This window comes from Meriones unguiculatus, chromosome 21 (genome assembly GCF_030254825.1).
Source record: "Meriones unguiculatus strain TT.TT164.6M chromosome 21, Bangor_MerUng_6.1, whole genome shotgun sequence".
NCBI classification, from domain to species: domain Eukaryota; kingdom Metazoa; phylum Chordata; class Mammalia; order Rodentia; family Muridae; genus Meriones; species Meriones unguiculatus.
This window is the reverse complement of record NC_083368.1, coordinates 12,015,028-12,034,265: the sequence shown is the minus strand read 5'-3', so window position 1 is coordinate 12,034,265 and position 19,238 is coordinate 12,015,028. Positions and strand designations below refer to the sequence as shown.

At 41.2% G+C, this 19,238-nt stretch overlaps 1 pseudogene; it reads left to right on the top strand.

Moving 5' to 3' along the window:
- The first annotated feature begins 2,735 nt into the window (after positions 1-2,735).
- Positions 2,736-3,069, top strand: LOC110566659 (small ribosomal subunit protein uS19-like; annotated as a pseudogene).
- Positions 3,070-19,238: the final 16,169 nt, after the last annotated feature.

Sequence of the window (19,238 nt, the reverse complement as noted above, 5' to 3'; positions counted from 1 at the left end):
TTACTGGCCAGCAAGCCTCAGCAACCAGGGAACACCAGGTTCAGCGATGAACCCTGTCTCAGTAGTAGGAGTAGAAGTACAACAACTATTACTAAACAGCTTTAAAAACCTGAGAACTTATATTTAACATTGAAAAATATGAGCTATGTACAGCATGAAAGATAAACCAAATCTACCTTGTATGTAATGATGAATTCTCCAACACAAAATTACAAGTCAAAGTAATGAAGGGTAAACCAGGTAATTAATTTAAATTTAGTAGTCAATCATTTTCACATGTACTAAAATGTGTCTGCTTAATGCAACTAGAATAACGAAATTCTAGATGTAAATACAAACATTTAGTTTTAATCAAACTGAATATGGCTTAGACTTGTTTTGATACAGTCTCATAATAAAATTATACCAATTTTCTTTTGAAAACTCCCAGGTTTTAAAGGCTTAAATCATGTGGAAAGATAATAAGTGCAATAAAACTGGAGGAACTCTGATTACATCTGAGTGAAACAAATATCCTGACAATAATTTTTTAACAATTCCTTTCTATGCACCATAGATGTATCAACTGTTCAATAACATATTTACCTTCCCAATTTGCATAGAGCATCAGTTTCCATGTTGTCTAGTTAGATAATCTTAACAGGCTTTGCTACCAACAAGAATAGCAGACAGTGAGTCCCAGGCTGTGGGATACACAGCAAAAGAAATAAAAACACTAGTGTACCTGACAGGGAGTGCCTTACTATGTCAGCCAAGGGCAAGCTGTCTCAGGTAGGCACAAGATGTGGTCTATTAGTCTATTAGTCAACAGCTGAGTTGTTATTTAGAGTGACCACATTGGATCGTTCAAAACCACAGATCCCAGAGCTCACCTGAGCCCCTAGGAAGTGGGAATTACAAAACAAAAAACAAACAAACAAAAAATTGCCCAATAATTTATATTTAAGCATACTCTAGGGGGTCCGTGTGGTCACTGAGATTTTAGATGTGGCATCAAGACTGCATAATTACTTCCTATTGCTTTTGGATTTCACGGAGCAAGGAGCTTTGTGACTTCCATTATTGATGTCAGTTTTAAGAAACCAGGAAAAAGCAAATAAAATCGGTTCAAATATCACTTGCCGCTATGTGGTGGTTATATGACTGGGGTGACAATAACTTCACAGAGTTTTTAGGAAGATTACAGCACATAACAAATGCAGATTAAGTCATGATGAGAACAAGTATGGGAAATAGTTCCACCCTTGACCTCAGAGCAGCCACAAGGGATGTGGGGTAGTTTTGCTAAGTAGAGTGGACAGTCTGATCTTAGTTAGTCACTGAACTTGGGCTAGTTACCTCGAGCCTATATTCTCATTACAAACTAGAATGAGACAGGAACACTAGGAACCACTGCAAAGGCTGAGCATCCCAAATGCCTCAGAACAAGAGACAAGAAATAGAGGCCACAGCGGTATAAATCCTAAAAAAAATCACAGAAGGTAACATTCATGAGGACAAATTCAATACCTAGGTGAAGAGGTTATGACATATACAACAAAGAAAAACTTTCTTCCTTATAACACAAATTTAGTAACAACAAAATTTGCATATATTAAAGATATATTCTAAGAGCACAACAAAACATAAAAGTACACAAGAATTAATCTAAAAGGAAACATAGGACCTGGTGTGTTTAAATTATGTTTTTTTAAGTTGATTAATGAATTTATTCATTTTACATGCTGATCATAGCCCCCTCTCTCCTCTTCTTCTGAGCCCACCCTCCCAGGGCTCACCCTCCTTCCCTATTTCTCAGAAAAGGAGAGCACCCCCAAACCATCCACCCCAGGTCAACAAGTCACTTGAGCCTGTCCTCTTCCCCTGTGGCCTAGGGAGGCAGCCCCACCCAGCGGGAGTGATCAAAAAGCAGGCAACATAGTCCATGTCAGAGTCATCCCCAGCTCCTGTTGCTAGGGAACCCACGTGAAGCAACAGCTGCCCACTGGCTACAGCTATGGAGGGGGCTTAGGTCCAGCCATGCATGGCCCTTGGTTGGTGCTTCAGTCTCCACAAACCCCTCCTGGCCCTGGTTAGTTGGGTCTGTTGGTCTTTCTGTGGAATTCCTGTCACTTCCAATTCCTTCTGTCCTCCCCCCCCCCACACCCCACTTTTCCACCAGACTCTCTATGCTTCACCACATGTTTAGCTGTGAGTCTCAACATCTGTTTGGATCTGCCGCTGGGTGGAGCCTCTCAGAGGACAGCTGTGCTAGGCTCCTGTCTATGAGCATAGAAAAATATCGTTAATAGTGTCAGGGGTTGGCTCTCTCCCATGGGGTGGGTCTCAGGTTGGGCCAGGCATTGGTTGGACATCCCCTTAGTCTCTGCTCTATCTTTATCCCTACACATCTTGTAGGCAGCGTAAACTTTGGGTCGAAATTGTGAGTGGGTGGGTTGGTTTTCCCATTCCTCCACTGGGAGTCAGACCTACAGTCTTAGGTTTCTAGCTTGTAGAGATGTCCCCATCCATGGAGTTTTTATGTTATTTTTTTTAAACCAAAATTAAAAGGAGGAGGAGGAGGAGGAGGAGGAGGAGAGGAAGAAGAGGAAGAGGAAGAAGAGGAAGAAGAGGAAGAAGAGGAAGAAGAAGAAGAAGAAGAAGAAGAAGAAGAAGAAGAAGAAGAAGAAGAAGAAGAAGAAGAAGAAGAAGAAGCAGCAGCAGCAGCAATCATCCTCTTCTAAACAGCCCTCGAGATGGCTGAACTGAAGCAGAAGAAGAAGCGGACCTTCCGCAAGTTCTCCATACTGTGGCGTGAAGCTGGACCAACTGCTGGGCCAGAGGCAGCGCCTGAACCGTGGACTGCAGCGCTCGAAAAAGGCCAAGAAGGAGGAGGCTCCACCCATAGAGAAGCCGGGGTGGTGAAGACCCACCTGAGGGATTATCCACCAGGTGGAGATCAAACCAGAGATCATCAGCCGCTGCCTGGGCAAGTTCGCCATCATCGACACAAGCGTGAAGCATGGCCGGGCTGATATTGGTGCCACCACTTCTCCGGCCTCATCCCCCTCAAACTACTGTGGCCAATAAAGACTCGTGTTTACTACATATATATAAAAAAAGTTAGCGGCAATAACACAAAATCATACGGAAATATGTAAAGTGTTTTTAAAAATAGGTTTAGGAGCTGGAGAGAGACTCATCAGCATAAGAGCACTGACTGTTCTTCCGGAAGAGCTGGATTCCATTTCCGGCACCTACACGGCGCTCCCAATGCTCTGCAACCCAGTTCTAGAGGACCCAACGCCCTCTTCTGGACGTCATAGGTCCAGAAGACACAGACACACACGTTGCACAGACACACGTGCAGGCAAAACACTCATACACATAAACTAAAACTTAAATTAATTAAATTTTGAAATAGTAACAAGTAACTTTTAAAAGACAAAAATAAATGAAAATAGGCATAAACTTATGGAATGAGAAAGTCAACACTGTAAATATACCAGCTAAGTCCATAGTAATTTCACACTGCATGCAAATGCCAGTCAGAATTTTAAAATGTTTCCTGGGACTTGAATAAATGATGCCACGGCTAATGAGATATGACAGATGAAAAATAATGAAGGTGGTATTGAAGGAGGCTTTGTAGTCACTGGGCAGTGAGACTGCCTTACAGACAGGGTTCTGACACTGACACGGACTGCACAGGGTGAGTCGGAAGGTGTAGAAACTGACAAGCGTGCCTTTGTCATTCTATAATAAAGTGACAGTGCTACCAGTAGGAAAAGGCATAATTTTAGTCAACAAATAATACTGGGAGTTTTAAGACACAGTTTTGGTATTTGAATATTGGCATTTTGCCTCATTTCACCAAAATCAGAACTAAAAGATCAAATTTTTAAAAAGAAGAAGGGGAGGAGGAGAAGAAGGAAGAGGAAGAGAAGAAGGAGAAGGAGGAGGGAGAAGAAGAAACTCATCATATTGGAAGAAAATACAGTGAATATTTACATAATACCATAATCAGAAATGAGTTTATATACATTGAACTATGACAGAAACTGCAAACATGATCTTTATTTTACAATTGGAAAAAAATAGAAGCACAAGGAAGCTAAATAACATTTCCAGAGTCACACAATTTTAAGGTTCCATGTAGCCTGACTCCAGGCTGGTGACCATTCTGATACTGTAACTTGGGTTTCATATGACAAAGCAAAGAAAGATGAAGAGGAAGAGCAAAAGAGAACACCCAGAATGTAGAGAAGCAGGGCCTGGAGCATGCTCAATTCTAAAGCATGTGTAAACATAGTCACATACACGCTGGAAGATATGCATGAGTGGAGATGCCATTTCAGCCCAACACCTGACAGATTTAATAGTGCCGAGTGCCCAGTGTGGACCACAGGGACAGAAATGGGGCCTTCTGTTCACCACAGTGGAATAGCTGCAATCACCTTCATGAAGAGGAAGGCAGCAAAGCTTGTCATAAGATGTAAAAAGTGAGGGTTTTTTAACACCACAGTTTCCTTTCTAGACCTTCCTTCTGAAGAAAATGTCATATGAGGGGGAACTGCAGCCATGTTCACTGTAGCATTACATGTGAAAGAAAATGCAAATATCACCTACTGTAAAATTGAGCTGATACAATACATACAGCTAAAGGTGGGCTATCGGGCATACTTTGACATGGATTATTCTGGAATGGTGACAATAATAGTCTGACAAATTTAAAAATGAATAGAGCAGTACAGTATTGTGACTCTTCTGCAATATAAAGTGTCTAAAAAGATCAGATATGGGCATGGACAGATGGCTACAAACAGACACACTAGTGCAACAAATAGCGGTGACTTCAGAGTAGCAGAATTATGAATGGGTTTTCCTTTGTGCTTTTTGGTGTTTTCCCAGTTTTCTTTACTGAACATGTTTTGCAGCCAAGGAGGCTAGCCCTCCTTCTAAAGAAAAAAAAAAGAAAAAAAAAAAGTCTAGAGTATCTCTCCAGCCAAGAACAATGAATAAAAGTCAATTGTCAGATTGCTAAAAGATGGAGCAAATGATGGTGGGTTTAAGAGAAGAGACCATTTCCTCAGTAATGAGGGACAACAAGGTTCACTCAGGCCTTCTCTGATGGGCTGATGGGAGCTTGGCCTCTTTAAGTCAGGTGGTTGGCCAAACTCTAGAAAGAGCTTTGAAAGATCAGAAAGGGAGGACAAGAATGAAATTCTACTCTCAGTACCTGGTTGTGTTAGCCTGCCTAGGGCTGTGTAAACATGGCAACCACAGAGAACGGATCTGAAGCAGGGGGCGGGGGAAGGAAGGTGGCATTCATAACTGTGCTCAGATCGGTACTGATTGGCAGATGCCTAGGCAAGAAGGCAGAGGAAGAGGGTGTTGTTATCCTGCTGGAAATCGTTAATTCTGTTTCAAACAGAGGTCTGGAGATAACAGCCTCGTAAGCGACAAGAAGCTTTAACTCAGTATTGTGTGTTCCTTCACTCTCAAGTGATCACCCACGTTATCTTTAGAAGTTAGAGGTAGAAAGGTTCCTCCTTTTGTCTACAGAAACCCTATCAGATTTCACATCAAAATTCCTGTGGCTAAATTGGCAGAACTTCACAGAATGCATTTAGAATGGATTATTCTACTGTGGAGTATTAAAGAAAAAAAAAAGTGGAAGTTTCTGATTCAATGCCAACATTCCTACATCTTGTTGAATTTATATTGTTAATCTGGAGTCAAGTTATAAATACTAGTGATCAGAGCTGGAAGTTTCAGGGGTTGGAAGTAGGAAAGAAAAAGAGGAAATACTTCAACAATGACAAAGACCATCACTTTCAATTTCTATGATGTTAGAATAATTGAATGTTGTAAATTTCAACATTAGTGGAGAATGGTTTTGGTGTCAGAGGGAGAAAGAAATCGGGAATGAGCTTTGAAGTTACTCAAGGAAGTGGAAGAAAGCGCCGTAGCAGATAGGTGTGCCTCCTCCATTGAGAAAGCCTGGGAAGGTATCGGTTCTATGTGGTGGCTGGGGAAAATTATTTCAAGAAAGTGAAGCAACAATCTTCTGTCCTCCAGCAGAGTTCAACACTCAGGTTTTCTGAGATGCTCACAGCACCTTTCCCCCATTGCCACCTGAAAGATGTCACACGGCTGCCTGAGTGGCTGAGGAAGGTCCCAGTGGGAAAGATGTGTGTGCTATGACATTATATGGGGTTTTTTGGGCCGTGTTTCTAAAAACAGTGGAGGGAGACTTAGAATCTTAGCCTTTGCTTCTCTGTGTGAACCTCCAGCTCATGGGCACATTTTTCTTTCTTTTCTTTTCTTTTCTTTTCTTTTCTTTTCTTTTCTTTTCTTTTCTTTTCTTTTCTTTCCTTTCCTTTCCTTTCCTTTCCTTTTTTTTCTTTTCCTTGCCTTTTCTTCTTCTTAATTATTATTATTACAGATACTTTACTACTAATTTGGTAAGCAGGGAGTCTACTTAGGAAGTAATTACTAACAGCTTCTCTAGCAGAAAAGCACTTTGTATTTCCAAACAAATACTGATGCACCTGTGCCCGACCCTATCACATATGCACGTCTACTATGCAAACCTGCTGCTGAAACAGTGGATGCTGCTCAGCACAAGCTATTGGGCCGGAAAGAAAAAATTATCCAGGAAAGGGATGCTCGAAAGATCACAGTGAATTAAGTCAGCCTGAGCTACATAGTGAGTTTTTGGTTACAGAATCAGCCCCCTGCCTCAAAACCAAACCAAACCAAAACAACAACAAAAGCAAATAGAATATGAACCAAGGTGGAATAAGTTAAAATTTTAACTAGCCATGTGATTGAAATAATGATAAGCAGGAGGCCTAGAACTGTGCATAGTTCCTGCAGACCCCCCAGACTTCTTAAGAACTAACACCAGTGTCTCTCAAGCTATTTCACCAACTAGAATGGAAGGAACATACCAAACTTATTCTTTGAGGCTACCATTACCTCAGTGTCAAAACCAACAAGAAGCAATTTTCTGAAGAACATAGGTGCACTTATCTCTATAACAGCATATGTGTGTGCTAAATCTCTGGACCGGACAACATAGTGCTTTTAAAAGTTGGCATTAAAGACAAATTAGAAAAGCTCAAAATGATGTTAGACAAAGAAATCAGGAAAAAAGTAAGAAAGATCTGAGAACTAAAAGTTCACGTGTTTCTTGCCACAAAATTATTTTCCTCCAGTATCATTTTCCATTGCCCCAGCCATTAGCCATGATGTTAGCAGGACTGAGTAGCTATGCTCTTTGTTTTCTGGGACATGTGCAGTTGTGTTTATTTAAGTGGTTTGCTTGCCGTCTACAAAATATAGCTAAGGGAGGCATGTTCTCCTGCTCACCATCAAACACTTCTGGTTTGATCTTTCCCCTCACCAGGCTGGTCTTGAACTCTCAATCAGTGCATTTGCCCTTGTCTCTGGAAAGTTAGGATGACAGGCATTCATTATCACATCAAACTGGATTGACCTTTGCAAGACAAAAGTCTTTGACTTGTGCAGCAGTGCTCAGATTCCATCAATTCTATCCACCAATTCCATCAGATTCTATCTTCTCTATAGACTATTTAGAAAGAGATTAAGCATCTACAAAGGAGCCACCAGGACCCTGGCCCCTTTTTCCTCCTTCATGATCGCGACGGGGTGAAAAGCTTTGCTTCACCAGGTCTCACCATGAGCTAGAAGTTACAGGGCCAAGCAACCCATAGGCTGAAACCTCTAGAGTCATGACCTTGAATAAGTCTTTCCTTCTTCTAAGCTGTTGATCAAATACTTCACCACAGCAATGGGGAGCTGACAGGTGTATTTATCAACACCGAGACTGTTTACAACAATCACGTGGTAACTTCATGTCGCGGAAGGGTATGCACTTCTTTAAAGACTGGGCAATTCTACACGGACTGACAGGAAACTTCCCCCCAGTGCATTTTAATTAAACTCTATTTGATAGCCGTATATGCACGGAGAGCAGCACAACATTCCCGTCCCGTTCCTCTCTCTCTCCCAGCTGTGTTTCCAGAAGTCATTACTGCTTAGCCCTTCTGCAGTTACACATCAGCCACTGAGCTGCCAAGTCAGTGCTGCTATTTCTGGAACACATGTGGTTTTAGTTATTGAAATAGCTTATTTATTAAATACAAAATATAAAAATATAATGCTTATTGCATATATAATTATAAGTCTTCTAATAGCCATTTTTTAAACATTTATAAGAAACAGGTAAAATAATTTAAAAAATGTCTTTTACATATCTCAACGAATTAAAATATATCATTATAGCGTTTCTTAATAAGACATTGTTTTGATTTGAATGTCTCCTCTAAAATGCATGTTTAAATTTAACTGCCAGTGCATCAGTGTCAGAAAGTGAGACTTTTAAGAAACGGTTAGGTCAGGGGGCTTCGCTCTGAATTAAGACTATTAATTTATTATCCAGGGGGTGGACAACTTAGAAACGTGAAATTCAACCTCCTAACATCTTGTAATGAGTAAATGAATATCTAGCTCTTCTAGCATTCTGTCTTTCTCTATTCAAAATATATGTATTTGTTTGAGGCGGGTCTTGAAGGACAGGTTGGGCTTGAATTTGCCATCCTCCTGCCTCAGCCTTCTTAATGTTGGGATTACAAGTGTTTGCTACTACAATCAATTATACCATATGCATTTAATGAATTAATTATCTCTAGTGTGTATGTGTGTGTGTGTGTGAATGGGAATGTGCTCCTGGGTCTGTCCTACGACATTTGCTCTTCTTCCGGTACTCTGCTTCACTGGTTAGTGCAGCAGAAAAGCTGCAGTTCCCAGTAGTTCCTCATCTTCCACCCACTTGCTTTATGACTTTTTGTCAAGCACCTTCTCTGGCAGTTTCAAAGTTGAACATATTAGAATAATGTCTTCAGCCCCTAAGATTATCTAAAGATTCAACACAGCCTCTAAAATTCCCAATGGAATGAATGCCCTGTATAAATAGAAAGTCTGTGGATGAATTTATATAGCACATCAAGGTTCTCGTTTGGAAAAGAGGAGCAAATCAGTTTTCCAGATCTGAAAACACATAAATGTACACTAATCAAATACCACCAAGCAGAAGTGTAGACCAGAAGGATAGAATAGAAAACCTAGAAACAAGCTATTGTGTTATCTATGGCCAAATGATCTTTAACAAGAATGCCAAGACCATTCACTGACTGGGAAAAATGACAGTGTCTTTAAAGTATGCTTCTGGGAAAACAGAATAGCCATTCCCTAACAAACAATCCACAAAAATTCACCCAAAACAATTAAAGGCCTGAACCTAACACCCCCAAAAGTAATACTTTTATGAGAAAATCTGTAGCAAAGTTTCATTCAAAATTAGATTTGGTCATGATTTGTGGATATAAGACCAATGGCAGACTAACAAAGGCAGAGACAGATGTCTTAGTCAGGGTTACGATTGCTGCTACGAAGCATCATGATCGAAAGCAAACCGGGAAGGAAAGAGTTGAGTTTATTTTGCTTATGCTTCCACACCACTGCTCAGCACTGGAGGAGTTTGGGGTAGAATTAAGGCAAGGCAGGAACCCAGAGGCAGGAGCTGATGCAGAGGTCATGGGCGGAGGGTGCCATATATATATCACTAATTAAGAAAATGCCCTATAGGCTTGTATACAGACTGATTTTTTAGAGCTATTTTCTTAATTGAGGTTCCCTCCTCAGATGATTTTAGCTTGTGTCGAGTTGACATAAAACTATCCAGCACAGCTGCCTAGCATATTATCATAAAATGTCCTGTTAATGTCTGTAGTCCCTCAGGGGCTGCTCTTGCTTCTCTAGACTCGTGTATACAGACAGTACTAAGAGAACTCAATTTTCAACTTTCCAGGCCTGAGGAGATAGCTCAGTGGGTAAGAATCTGAGTTTGATCCTTTGCACCTACAAAAGAGCCAGACATGTCCCTGTGACCCCAGTTCTGGGAAGGGTGGAGACAGAGGAATCACTGAGTCTAGGGAACTGTCTAGCCAAAAACTGCAAGCTACAGCTTCAAGTGAGAAACCCTTCTGAAGGAAGTAAGGCAGAGCGTGGCAGAGCAGGGCACTGGTCTCTGCAAGTGCACGCACACAAGTGTGCTCATATGCCACGTGCGTGTGTACAAGTACACATAATCAGAGAGAGAGAGAGAGAGAGAGAGAGAGAGAGAGAACACTTCAATAGGCAGAGGCATTTCCTAAAAACAACATACGTTCTAGTCACCTTTTGGTAACAAACAAGTGAGGTGAAGAACAGCTGGAGAAAAGGTTCTATTGGACGCAGAGTTCTGGAGGTCTTGGTCTGTGATCAGTTAGCCCTGTTACTTTTGGCCTCTGTTGAAACTGTTCACCTCATGGGCAGGAAGAGAGAAGAAAGGGCTTAGTGGGAGAGCTTTAGTTGTACCCTTCCCTTTAGTGGTCCCTTCCCTTCTTCCTTTGGTGGCTTGGCTTTGCATCACACACTCACATCATGTTGTGCTACTATAGCACATGTCCAAAAGCACGTCCAACTGACCATGGAGAAATCCCCCAAACTGTGAGCCAAAATATACCTTTTCTCATTATAATTTATCTCAGATATTTGCAATGGTGATGAAAGGCTGACTGACAGTCACAAGCGCTCCGCACCAACAATCACCACCATGAGATATTTCTACACACCCGTCAGGCTGGCTGCTATGAGAAAGAATAATTAAATAAAACAAGTTTTGGGAAGGATGTGAAGAGATTGGAACCCTTGTTGTTGTTCAGATTATAAATGATGCAATCACAATGAAAAATAGTGTATGGCTTCTCATAAGCCAAAACAGGACTGCCACATGTGGTCCTGCAATCCTGCTTCTGAGGGATCCAAATTACTGAAAACACAATCTTAAACTGATGCTTGCAGATCAGTGTTTTGTAGCAGGATTGTTGGCAGTCCTGTAGAAGTAACTCCCATGTCCATCAGCGGGGGAGCAGATGGCACACATACTCAGTGGAATACTATTTGGAGCTACAAAGGAAGGAATTCCTGCCACAGGATTGCAACATGGATGAACTTCAAGTGCATTAATAAGTGAAATAAGTGGGTTATAAAAAGGTAAAAATGTATGATTCCATTTTTGAGGCATTAAAGTAATTAAGTTCATAAGAAAAGAAAGAGAATGGTGGTTACCAGATGGGGTGTGTGTGAAGGGAAGTAGTTATTTAGTGGGGTGTAGATTTTCAGTTTTATAGAATGAAAGCCTTCTGAAAATTTGTTTTCCAACACTGCAAATATACATAATGCTTCTGAATTGTGCAATTAAAATGGCTAGGAGAATCAATGTTATATGAATTTTTTTAGAGATTGGGCTGATGGCTCATGACTTGGTGAATACACAACTCAAACCATCTCCTGGATTGTGATGTCTTCTTCTGTGTGGACCACCTTAACATCACATGCATAACTGTCATCTTGAATAAAGGAATTTCTTTCTCTCCTCCATACCAATGGACTTCTTATTTCTCTTCTCAGTGATTTTCTCTTTGTTGGCTTATATCACTCATCTATACAAAATGAATCCTCCAGGAACTTCCTAAGAATTTTTGTTTTAGTGCTCAGGATGTAGCTCAGGATGAAGCACTTGTTTAGAATATGCAAGACCTTGGGTTTGGTCTTCAGCACCCAAAACTGAGCTTCTTTTTTTATATGTGCTTGTCTTACGATAGCCTTCTCCCTTCTTTTCTTCCTTCCTTCCTTCCCTCCTTCCTTCCTTTTCATGTTCTTACTTGAAGGTTTTGCTTGCTATAAAAAAAAATTATGCTGGAAACCGAGGCCCTTTTTAAGTTTTTCTCATTTCCAGTGCTGCTAAGAAATTAGTATATCCTTTCCTACATGTGCTTACTGTCTTCTGTCTCTCCTGTACTCTTTCTCCATCTGAGCTTGTAAAATTTTCCTTAAAATAGCATAATGAAATTTTGCATTTTGTTTGTAGTATTTCTCTCATCTATTGTACGAACTAGACAAATCACTGAGCCTCTTTAATCTTAAATCTGTGCCCCTCATTTTTGCAATGAATCTCCTCTTTACTGTTCTCTTCTCTCTCTCTCCTCTTTCCTTTGTACTTTTTTTCTTGAATAGCAGGTTATCCTGGACTCACCTTCTAACTTTCTTCTATTTGTTCTACTATTTTAAACTCTTTTTAAAAAGTTGTACTTTATGAGAATTTCTAGACCTTTAAGTTTTTTCATTCTTGCGTATTTTTCTCTATTTAGGGGTTCTTTTTGCTTCCAAACATTTCTTTTTCTATGTTAGCCTGTCCTTCCATGGAGTAAACATTTTCCCCTAGGAGATACTAATGTCAGGTTTTCTTCTATCTGCACAATGTTTTCCACAAATGACTTTTCTGGTTATTTTTGACTTCTCATGGTAGATGCTGCCATCTCATAGCTGGTTGTCTGATCACATTTTCAAAGAGTAGAGTAAAATGGACATAGTGGTGCATACGCATACCTCTAACCTCAGCCAAGCACAGGAAGCTCTTAAGTTTGAAGCTAAACTAGGCTATAGAACACTCCTGTTTCAAAAAAGAGGAGGAGAGTTAACAAATCTTTCTTTCTTGGCTGTCCTGGATTTGCTTTGTAGACCAGGCTGACCTTGAACTCACAGAGATCCATCCATCTGCCTCTCTCTCCCTGACTGCTGGGAGTAAAGCATGCACCACCATGTCTGGCTGGGTTAATGAATTTTAAACCTGAACATTGAGTTCAGTGGAGTTCACCTTACTATGGCGTATACAGTGTCATTTTGATTGCATAGATCAGTTTCCCTATGGTATACTCATTCAGTCCTTGCCGGGGAGCCCCTGAGGAAAATCTTCAGGGTGGGTATATTCGCCAGTGCCCTCCTTTTAGGTCAGAGCGTGCTGTTTCTTGTTACAGCTATTCTTCAGCTCTTCCTCGACACAGACTTCCGGGCTCATTGAGCATCCTGAGTCACTGCCAGGTCTCAGCTCTCTGTGTTCATTTGGTGCTCAGCCTCTTCAAGTCTACTCTATCCCCTGTTACTTACCCACCTGTTACTGATTCCAAACTTTAAAAAAACTTTTGTCTCATTTGTTCGGTTCATCTCTACACATGTTTAAAACAAAAGCAGCACCATAAAACCCTTTTAGGCTAGTGGAGGGTAAAACTGCCTGCTGCCAAGCCTGACACCTGAGTGGAAACTCAGGTTCTACGTAATGGAAGAAAGACTCTGGTATGTTGTGTTTTAACACACACACACACAGACAAACTCACACACAGACACAGACAAACACACTCAGACACGCACATATACACAGAGAGCACATACACACACAAACAGACACACAGACAGAAACACACACACATAGACACGTACACACAGAAACACAAACACACAAACACATAGACACTCACACACACACACACCACAGTTAAAATATAAGAAAAAAGTCTTTTTTTTTTTTTTAACTTTCTGGGTTTGGGATAGTTTTAAAAATGCAGGAAAATCATGTGTTTAAGTTACTATATTAACTCAGGAATCCCCTAAATCGAATTACTTTTTGGAAAAGAAGATTTAGCTCACAACCCATAATACACTTTCCCATTTATGTGAAAAGACCAGCTGAATATCATGCTCTATAGACAGAAACAAAATGGAGTGTAGAGAACAGTTGAAGGGGAGGCTCTCCTACTTTCCGCTGGGCCCTGGTGTAGTGCTTGGGTTCTTTTTCAAAAGCCATAGGGTGAATAGTTTATGAAGAACTAAATTAAAGAAAAAAATTAAAGACCCAGTGTAAAAAAGTAAAAGCAGCCAGTGCAGTAGGACACACTTGCAAGTTGCCGTTACTTGGGAAGGTGAGGTAAGAGGGTTATTCCAGCAAAGGAACTCAAGATCACCTGGGACAAGAGAGTATAGACCTAGTCTCAGAGAGGACGTGAAATCCTATCTAAGAGAGGATACATCCTAGGCTAATGTGAACCTTACACAGACCACCACCAGTTCTAGCTTGCCAATGGTATGAGAGAAGGTTACAACCAGTCATACAGCACATGAGGAAAGCCCAGAACTTCAGGTTTTACTTTATAGCCTATAAAAGATATCTCCCGAGGTGGGCATGGTGACATGTTCCTGTAATCCCAGCAATCAAGTGGCTGAGGCAGAAATATCAAAGGTTTGGGACCAGTCCTGGCTTCATAATGAGTCCAAGAGCAGCTTGGCTACATAGTGAGGTCCTGTGACCAAAATAATCATAATTACAATAAACAAACAAACACTACTCCCCCTACTCAAGCCGCCTCCCTTCTGCTTATAGAAACCACCTGAAACTTAACTCCTAATTCAAAATAAGAGAAGTACTAAGAAACAGACCAGGCCAGACCGTGGCTCTGATGTTGGTCTAATCAGGCTTACCACATCTTCCCCTGTCCCTCCTACCTCACCTCTTCCCCTCTAGCTCATAATAAGACTCCCAGGATCGCTGAAATCCTGAATGCATGTCTGATTCACATCCCACACAACCAAAGCTTTTGCACATCTGGTCCTATGAAGCTTTCCTTCTTTTTCAAACATCTGTGGCAGAGAAATAAGAGGAATGATTAATCCACCCAAAGTGACTCGGTTCAACTTCTAGTTCCCCCTACTGACTGACAAATTAACTCACCCTTTCTGAACCCCAACTTCCTCATTTGCAAAATGAGGATGACAATGTCAACTGCTTTCTAGGCTGCCGGGAGAACGACTTGATACTTGTAATTGCTAACCGAGAACCACCTTATACCAGAAATGGTTCATAATCAAATGATTGCAGAAGACATCAAAATACAGATTCCTGCCCCCATGGAGCTTTAGTCCAGGCAAATCCAGTTTTCTAAAAACAAACAAAGCGAGTCAGGAATGATAGTGCATATCTATAATCCTCACACTTGGGAGGCTGAGGCAGGAAGATTATGAAACTGAGTTCAGAGTCATCCTGGACTGCAGAGTGAGACCTTTTTAATAAAATAAAGTAAAAATGGATAAGTAAATACACACAAAAATATGCATATTACAAATAATTATATATGTGATAAGGCCATAGAAGATGAGTAAAAATAAAATAAGGTTAACACTAGGGGATATGTTTTGGTTTTGTTTTTTTCTACAAATTCTCATAGCAAAGATAGACATTTTGAAAGGAAATCCATATAACTGTGTCTAACACTGGGTTAAGAGCAAATCAGTGAATCTCAGAAAGAATGGTCCCTTTTAAAATTCATAACAACCACCTCCCACACTGCCAACACCTCTTCAAATCTGGTCCCGTGAAACCTTCATTATTTTTCAAATATCTGTGGCAGAGATATGCAGGGAATGATTAATCCACCCAAACTGACTAGGTTCAACTTCTGGTTCCCTACTGCCATGGAACAAGCCGTGGATTATCTTAGTAAGAACAAATGACAGAATCGAGTGTGGCCATTAGTGGGGGAAAAGAAGAGCGGTTACCTCTTTCCCCAAACTGAAGCTGGGGTGCCACATGCTCTCCACAGCAATGAAAGGACTGCTAGCATTTACTACACACAGGGGAGAGCACGGCATACATTGTCTTGGACGGTCTTGGGGACACTCTTAGCTGCCCAGGGAAGAACTCAGAGCCCTCACTCATTCGCAGCCTTTGGCCAATAGCTTGTGTGGCCTGCCTGTCCAGTGTATAGTTGCCAAAATGCTCTGTACAACAAATTCTAGCCAGTTACCAATCCTAGTTCCTGGGTAGACATAGGCTGTAGCTAAAGAAAATTTTAATTGTGATGAGTAATAGTGTGAAATGTGTGAGATAAAGTCCCCAAGACCACAATACTGAGACTATCCTCACAGATTCAATCGACTATAAATGGGCAGAGATTTTCGTTTATTTGCCTGAGTTATTCAGGAGTCAAGACTCAAGGAAACCCATGGGAGTCTGTAGCCTCCAGTCAGATTCTGGCCCTGGTCTTTATGGTCAGAGGATTTCCCCAGAAGTTCAGTACAAGAGAGAGAGGAAGTGATTAAAGCACTTCTCTTCCTTACAGTCATGAGACCCCTGCTATTTCCTGTCTGAGACACTCAGATTGGAAAATGTCCATGAAAATGAACAAGATACAAGGTATATTAAAGAGATACTGTATATTAAAGAGAACATAAAAATATACATCAATATGAGCTCAAAGAATTGTACATGTATGAAAAACGCACTTTATGTGCGGAGGGCATGGAAAGGTAGATGAGGGGAGCTCTAAAGAACCAAACGGAAGCTTTGCTCAGCCATTCTTTTCCTCTGGGGAGCTACCACGTGTCAGCTAGACTACGGGGAAGTGGCAGCAGTCAAAATCAGTCCTGTCATCCGTTCTTGTAGAACCTGAAATATGATGTGATGGGAAACATGGGGTTTAATGAGTGTTTACATCATGTGTCAGTTACAGGCCAATAAGCATACACACAAGGAGACACTCTGGGAGCACCTGTACCTGGATCCTAAAAACTGGACGAAATCAGAAAAGATTAAATGACAAGAGAGAGACAGCCTATTTGGGAAGATAAAGAGGCAGGACAAGGAAAGTAACAACAGGGTAAAGATGATCAAGGTACATTATGTGTCTATATAAAAATATCACAAGGGATCCACTCTTTTGTCCAAGTAGCATAAACTAAATAAGAAAATAACCAAAGGAGAAAGAAAGTGAAAAGGAGAAGAGAGGGGAGGAAATAGGAAAGGGGAAGAAAAATAATAAAAAAAAAAAAAAAGAGAGGAGGCAAGAAGAAAGAAAAAGAGAAGAAAATAGAAGGAAAGTAAAAAGGAGAGAGGGAAGGAAGGAGGGAGGGAGAAAGGGAAGAGAAGCCAACAAGCCTTGAGCTCAGAACCGGTGAGGAGCAAAGGAGCAGGAAGAGATGAAGCTCCAGGCAGGGACATTGTGTAAGAAGCCCCACGTCAAAAAGGGCCGGCAAAGCTGGGCGCGTTGTTACACACATGTAATCCCAGCACTCAGGGAGGCAAAGGCAGGCAGATCCCTGTGAGTTCAAAGCCATCCTGGTCTACAAAGTGAGTCCAGGACAGCCAGGCTACACAGAGAAACCCTGTCTCAAAAAACCAAAAATTCAAAACAAAAACAAAAAAAAAGAAGGGCTGACAAATTAAGGTTCTGGAGGACATAAAACAAAAGAGAGGACTGGCGGAAGACAAGGCTACCCAGCCGCCTGTCACAATGCATGTGTGTAGTGTTATATTTTTTTAAAAGGAGATGGGAACTTCCAGGGAACTGAAGTTTGGAAGTGAAATGATTTGCCTAAGACCATCAGTAACCACTGAAAAACCCCAACTTGATCCAGAGTTTCCTCACCTGGCCCCGCATCTGTCTCTAGAAGCAGTAGTCTCCTGGAGACAATGAGAGGAAAGTAAGTCCTTTTTGACACACCTTTGCCAGGAGCTCTCTCCTCTCCTTCCTGTTCCTTTGCTCTGACAACGCAGGGCTTGCCTTGCCCTCCCTCTCTCCTCCCCTCTTCTCCCTTTCCCTCCTTTCTTCCCTCCCTACTTCCCTTCCTCCTTCCTTCCCTCCCTCATTTCTTTTTTTCCTTCTATTTTCTTCTCCTTTTTCTTTTCTTCTTCTTGTCTCTTCTTTCTCTTTTTCCTTTCTCTTTCCTCTTTCCTCCTTTTCACTTTCTTTCCCCTTTAATCATTTTCTTATTTTTAAAATAAACATTTTTAAAATCAGAAGTCACTTTTAAATTCACTCTAAAACTAAATAGATAGTGATGACCGAGATGCAAGATGATGAATACATGAACTGAGTGCTGTCGATGTGACTGAGGGAACCGGGTAAGTGTGAAAAACATTTTCCACAGTAAAATTGACAGAAATCACATATGGGGTTAAGGGAGAAGAAAGCATACACGAAACTGCAATGCTTTCACCTGAATTTAAAGATGAAATAATGCTGATGGCTGCTAAACAGGAGGTTTTCCTCCATCTGTCTTTCTAGAGTCTATTCAGAATGTTTTCGGAAGGGCGGTAAGAGCAGGGTGCTGCTGAATGGCCTCCAGTCTGTGTGTTTCCCTGCTCCCAGGAGCGGATTTCTTCTAGCAAACCGGCACTCAACAAATGTCTCATGCCCCCTTTCCTCCTTCTTCCTCTCTTCCTTCTGAATATATTCTAATTAATGTTCTGTTAATCGCCCTAGTTATTGGCATAAGGGAAAAGTGGCTTTGTATTAGTATGTGAGCGTGACAAAATGGTAAAACTTTTTTACTCAAATTTTAAATCTAGAGATCAGGTGACTCAGCAGCTATTCAATTACTAGATATGGCCAGAGACTATCTTCTCACAAATATGAAAGGAAAGGTATAGCATACGCTATAGCAACATTTGTATTGACAGTGTATGCCCAGTGAAGACTGGGAAACTATGTTAGGGTACTCATCTCTGAAATAACAAACTGCTCTTTAGAAAGTGTAGGAAGGCTAGTGTGAATCCAAAGAAGAGCAAGAGAGGCGCATGGGAGGGCTTGGAGGAAGGAAAGGGAGGGAAATTATGCTGGAATTATATTATAATCTGAAAAATAAAAAAGAATAAGAAGGCTAGGTGTGGTGACACTGAGCAAAGACAGGTACATCTCTGTGGGTTTCAGGCCAGCCATAGTTACATAGCAAAGCCCTGTCTCCAAAAAAGACGTGTGTATGATGACACATATCTTCAAGAAATGTTAAGTTGAAGTAGAAGAGAGTTTTAAGTATGCTTTTACTTTCTATTAGGCTACAGAAAAATATACTCTTATAAGAGCTTGTAATTTTTTAGTATTTTCCAACTTACTTGTTGATTTTTAAGACAGGGGATTATTTCTGACCCTGAGATTGCACTTCCCATTTGAATTAAGACATAGTGCCAGAGGAGGGAGAGAGGAGGATGAACCGTTAGAGAAGCCCTTTGCACCCTGAAAGAAGTAAAACGCAAGAGCGTGCTCTCATGCTCTGTGGACTGCGGAGGACAGACCTGCAGGGCAGGGAAAGTGTCAAGCCTTGCGTCAGGGACACGTTTTCTATGTCGTAAACCAAAGACCCGGTGGAAGGAGATGGAGGGAAAGTTGCAAGCAGCAGCTTGCTTTTGTTTTTCTCCTAGTGATTGATCAGGAGGAGCAAAGTCCTTTGTTAGTTGTGATAAGGCTGAAGAAAGGCCTTGAGTTGGTGCTCGCCTGCTTCCAGGTGACAAAGGAGTGCATGCC